Source organism: Chanodichthys erythropterus, chromosome 11 (genome assembly GCF_024489055.1).
Source record: "Chanodichthys erythropterus isolate Z2021 chromosome 11, ASM2448905v1, whole genome shotgun sequence".
Classification (NCBI taxonomy): domain Eukaryota; kingdom Metazoa; phylum Chordata; class Actinopteri; order Cypriniformes; family Xenocyprididae; genus Chanodichthys; species Chanodichthys erythropterus.
In genome coordinates this window covers 40,352,539-40,358,538 of record NC_090231.1, presented here as the reverse complement: position 1 = coordinate 40,358,538, position 6,000 = coordinate 40,352,539, and positions in this window count along the sequence as shown.

Sequence of the window (6,000 nt, the reverse complement as noted above, 5' to 3'; positions counted from 1 at the left end):
TCATAACTACCTTAAATGACCAAAACCATCTTTCAGAAAATTTTATTTGAAGCATAATTTATTTTTATGTTTTGACTCAAGTCTTGTTCTTTTGAATGGAGAGGGCAAGGTTTATGACCTGTACTGCATCCAGCCACCAGGGGGCGATCAAAGAGCCCGCAGCTTCGCTTTCAGGACGTATGAGGTACACCTGGGCTGCGTTCAGCCCCGACAAAACGTTGCAAAACGTTTTTTTAAACGGAAACGGTGGTGCGTTGAACACCCCATTGTGATGACGCAAGAGATGCAACTATGGCAGCTGAGAAGGCCATACTTTGCGTTCTTTCTGAAGAATTTTCGGAGCCTGATTAAATCGGTATAAATACGTGTTTAATACTGCAAAATACACTCGATGTTACAGTAATTGCCCTTGCCGTCCAGAATAAAAGAGGACATCCCAATCGAAGGAATTTGTAGAAACTTCTGCTTATTGTGATACAACATTTGCCTTTGTTTATGAAAGTTTATGAAAGTATCACTCCACAATACAATAGCAAAATTGTATAGTATTTTTATGTTACATTAATCAGTGTCTAGCACACATTCGGATATGGATCAGAAGACATTACAAATAAATGATATTTAGACAGACTTAAAGATGTTCCAGATCTATACTTGTGCTCTTATTGTTTAAGTTATTTTGCCATTAATGTAAATACACATGTGCAAACAATATAAATTTGCTCTAATAATATGCTGAATTTATTTTGTTGTTAATGACATTTACGAGCTGTCTCTTTAATACCGCGTGGTTTATATGTATGTTGATGCTGATTGGGTTGACATTTTTGACACACCCACCAAACAAGAGAAAACGTATCTCAAACCTGTTGCACACCGTTTCCAGGAAACATGTCGTTCAACCTGGAAACCGTAGCAAAACATTGCACACCGGTTTGATCTTGAACGTGCCCCTGGTCTGTATCATGTAGTGGTGCTGAGATATGGTTTATTTATGTTTGTACAATTGGTAGGTTACTCTAAAAGTGTCTAGGTTATGTTTATACAGTTTATGGAGTGATATTTAAAGACTGCTTACCAGTCTGAGTCAAAAAAAAAAAAGTGTTTCTACAATATTCTGGTGCTGAGATATGGCTTGTTATTTTTGTTACACGTTGGGCGTGGCTATGAAGTTATGTCATGTCACTACTTATACATGGGTTTCAAAGACGTCACTTCCGCTATGCCCGCCGCCATTTTTGGGACTGGTCACAGCTGCGCGCCCCGTTAAAGTATATGGTGACAGCAGCTACAACTACCGGAGGAAGGCCAACAAAATGCTCTCAGAAAGTTCACAACAAGTTTACAATATATCTGGGATATGTGGTGCTGTTAGCCGTTTCAACAGTCGTCAGAACTACAAATTTATTTGATTTATTTGAAAATATTGTGAATTCTAGTTGCTGTGTTTTCAGCGTGTTGTTACAGGATAAACAAATTCACGACACCAGCTGACTACATTACTTAGATGCGTGCATGATTTTGTGCAAATATAAGTTGTAATTTAATGTCTATCTTGTATAAATATACATGAATTACCCTATATAGGATGTGTCCCGTTGAGTAAATTAACCTTCTAGCAAAGCGCTTCAGTTTACCGGTGTTCATTCAGCGCACGCAGCTCAAATAATACTGTTATCAAAATGAGATGATTTGAGAAAAAAAAAAATCATGATCCTTATTATTAATCAAACTATGTGTTGATGAAAATAATACTAGAACAATATAAGAGCCAGGTATTAAAAATAATGCATTAATTTTCTAAAAGAAATATTAACGTTTTAATATTACTGTGTAGTAACGTAAAACATTTTAATGACTTAATCATTGCTGTTTGAGCTGCGCACGCTGAAGCTGAAGAGAATAAAAAAAAACATAAACATAAAAAAAGTTAATTAACTCAACGGAACACATCCTATATAAAATAATCCAGATATTAATACAAAATAAAAATAAAATTACAACTAGTATTTGCACAAAATCACGCACAGATGAACTTGAAGTAACGTCATTGAAACACCGAAACACAGCAAATAAGCCCAAATAATTCCCAACGTCATTTTACAAGTATATACGATTATAATATCATGTATAAGAAGAAGACAGTCCCAATCATATTAATGTTGTCTTACTTTCCGAGTGCTCGCGCTGAAGCTATAGATGATCATCAGCTCTGTGGGTTATTTACCTCAACGAAACACATCCTTTATGAGAATAATAAAGTTTTTGTAGAGTTCTTAGCATGTTATTAGCATGTAGCTCTTCACTGCTAGTTTGTGTAGCATGTTGGAATTCCTGTTTGCTAGCATGATTCAAAAGAGCCAAACCTCCATCGCTCAACAATATTCTGATGCAGAGATACAGGTATTGCTGAACAGTTGCTAGGGTACTCTGTTTTGTTGCTAGGAAGCGGCTGCCAGTGATGATACTCCTAAGGCTGCTTATCAGTATGCGTGATATAAAGTGATATGAGTGATATCCCTTTTTGGGTTTGGGTTGCTAGGGTGCTCATCAATGGTTGCTAGGGCGTTGGCTAGGAAGTGTTGAAGGTGATTGGCTGTTTGCTGCCTCAAGTCAAACGAGCTCATCCTCTTGATTCTATGACACTTCTATCCAAAGATATTCCTTTGATCTCTTTGAATGGAAATCTGTGAAACTTGTTGCGAAGGTGCTCTAAATGGCTTGATAGCCTGTGCAAAATGAGGCCGTCCCTTTGTAACTGTGTCAACTATGTTTAATGTTCAACATAAAATTTCTATGCAATTTAGCATACTAGGAAAAGCATTTGTGCATTTTGTTTCATGGTTGTTTCATGGGCCATTCCTTCACCATAGTATGTCAATGGGGCATTTTCGGGTGGCTCTTACGCCTCATGGGTACAACTCATACACCATTGCAAGGTATGTTCTTACAGAGCCTGTCAGCCTCTTCAAATGTGGTAACCCACATGTTTCTACGAAATCCTTGCTCTGAGATATGACCCGTCAAATTTCGTCAAAATGCAAAGTCTAAAGTGAGACTTTTTCTCCCATTTTCTGCCCACCAGTTGAACACCTGATCACTTTTAAAAGATACAGTACACCTCTCTTCAGTAATCTACATGATTTGATGCCTCATTCAAGGGTCAATGACAAATAGTGTGAGGAGTAGCGTGCCAAAGTTTTGATCAGATGAAGAAGAATAACTAGTTTGCAAGGGAACAATATGCTTTACCTTATAGATAAGAACAACTAATTCAACAGAATCAAGCCCTCAAAAATGATGGACTTTAAAGCTCAGTCAGGGAGAAAAATGACAACAAGATTGGCTGTCCAAAGCACAGCTGCATTTCAGCAAAGATTTAGTAAGTGCAGGCAACAATAAATTAATTAAATACAAACAAATATGTTTTTGGAAGTATTTTAAGCGTTGTTTAATGTTTCACAGCACACATTCAGGAGCGCTGTGTTTTGTGATGGTGTTTAAATATTTTTACTTTTAAAACAAGACTCCTGCATTCAGTTCTGTCTTGCTCAAACTGTTTTGAACAAGAACAAATCATCTGTGAGAGAATTAAACAGAATTAACCCTTCAAAAGAGGAGTGAGAACCGTATCATCAGTGTGAATGAAACATCTGAGAGTGAAAAACTCTTGACTGCTCGTGATCATGATCATGTAGTAGAGAGAGTTCATGAGGACAATGATGTTCAACTCACCCTTCACAGAGAGAGAAACAGAGCTTGATTGTGATGAGTTTGGTCTTCCATCTCTCAGTCCTCTACACCAGTACTGATCCTGATCAGATAGAACAGCTCCAACAATACTGAGAGTGTCTCTGTTTACAGTGTAACGCTCAGACGTCTGTAACATTGAACTGTCTTTATTCCACTCATATCTCCAGTCACTGTGATCAGAGTTTATCTCACACTTCAGATTGACTCTCTCTCCAGTGAATACAGGATTGTCTGGAGTCACAGTCAGTGTAGATGTGGGTAAATCTGTGAAAAACAAAGTCAAACAAATCTTTCAGAGAATGTTTTGGAAAGCTATGCAGTTCATACTTTATTTTATGACTTATTTCATAATTGTTTTCAGAACTGTTAATTCATGTTTTGCTCTTGTTTTTTCACCAGTAGCATATGAGCACGATTGTATTGCAAACATGACATTGATTTAATACAAATGTTTAATAAACAAGAAGTTACATTTAAGAGACTTAGCAAAAAACTTCTGTTTAAATGTATTTCTGCAAAGGAAAAAGTTCCAAACAAATCCACAGCAGAATTGCTGTGTGCTTCAGAGCAACTGTGTTTCATTACTGAATGAATCAGATGCTTTGAACAAACAGGTTGAATAAATGATTCTGTGATTCTCTCATTAAGTGATTTGCTGTCACTCACCTACAGTTACAAATATTTATGCAGCTGTAATTGTAGCAATTCAGATGCAACTTCTGTGCCACATCTGCAGTGCAAAGATTTATTTTGTTGTTAGTGATTTCATTTTATTAGTAACAGCTGTATATATTGTCTTATTATTCTAATTGTATTTGTTGATTAAATATAAGACATTTCTCAGGCAGGATCTTTTAGATGAATTTGAGGTGTGCAGGTCTAGCATTGCTTGACTTGGTTTCAACCCCTCAAAGTCTTGGTCTTATCTTGGTCTCTACAGGGAACGTTCTTATAAATTTGGCTAACGTTCCTGCAAGGTTCTCTCAAAGTTATGAACAAATGTTCTTCTCAAAAGGTTAGCACAAAAACATTATTTATACATAATTTGTAAACATTTATTGAACATCATTCTTCAAACGTGTATTAACGATCACTAACTTTTTGGCTTAAGCCTTTCATGCATAAATTATTAATTCAAAAAGTAATCATTTTTAATATTTGTTTTTGTTTTTAAACAAGTGAAAATGCCAAAAAAAAAAAAAAAAAAAACTCCACCAACATTTACTACGAGCAAATGTTGTGAATATACATAAGAACATTAAATAACAACAACAATAGAGAGGGGGGGAAGGGGAAGCATTCTATGTCTCGAAACTCATTTTATTAATTTAAAAATGGCCAACTTTTATTTAAAACAATCAGTATCATACTTATTTGATTTACCTTCTTTCACCAATAAAACTATTAATAAAATAGGCATTATTAATTTAAAAATGTACACTTTTATATGACCTAATAAATAAATACTGTTAGCATTTAAATAAATTATAAAATCTGAATGAATTCTACTTAATATTGTCTTTTAGTAAAAATATTGTAACAAGTTTAATTATATAATAATTTTAAGTAAAACAGACAAAATAAGGCAGCATCTAAATATAGGCCCAATCGGCACAATATACCCTTTTGCACATAATGTTCAGGTGGACAGATGTATTTTCTGTCAGAGAAAATCTGGATAAAATCTTATTTTGCTGAAAAAATAGTTTTGTACCTGTCTTTCTAAGAATAAAAGGATTTAACACTTACTCCTGAGGTGCATCTCCTCTTCACTATTTTGAATGCATGATGCAATATCTCAAAACAACAAAGACAATATTTAAATGAAATTGTAATGATTTGGGGGTTCACTGCTTGGTGGTTGGGACATGGTACAACAACTTAAATGGTTCAAAATGGCTTCCAAATATCTGTCCACTCTAGCGGATGCCATGCATGAAAGGGATTTAAACAATGGCTTAATGTTGGATGTTACAGCAAAATCCCCTGTGTTGAATGAACAAAGCTCAGTGTGACCATTACTGATGACAGCTGATGAAAGACAAACTAACAAAAGTCAACTAAAGCAAACACAATTAAATGAAATCTTCAACATCCAACCTCTGTCAGTACTTCTGTAGATGAATGACAGAAATACAGTCAAACTTTAATCACTTAATTATCTCATTAACTGCAGTTGCTTCAGTGTTACTTTAACACTTTTGGACCCATATATACATCAATGTTCATTTAACACTGAGGATTTTT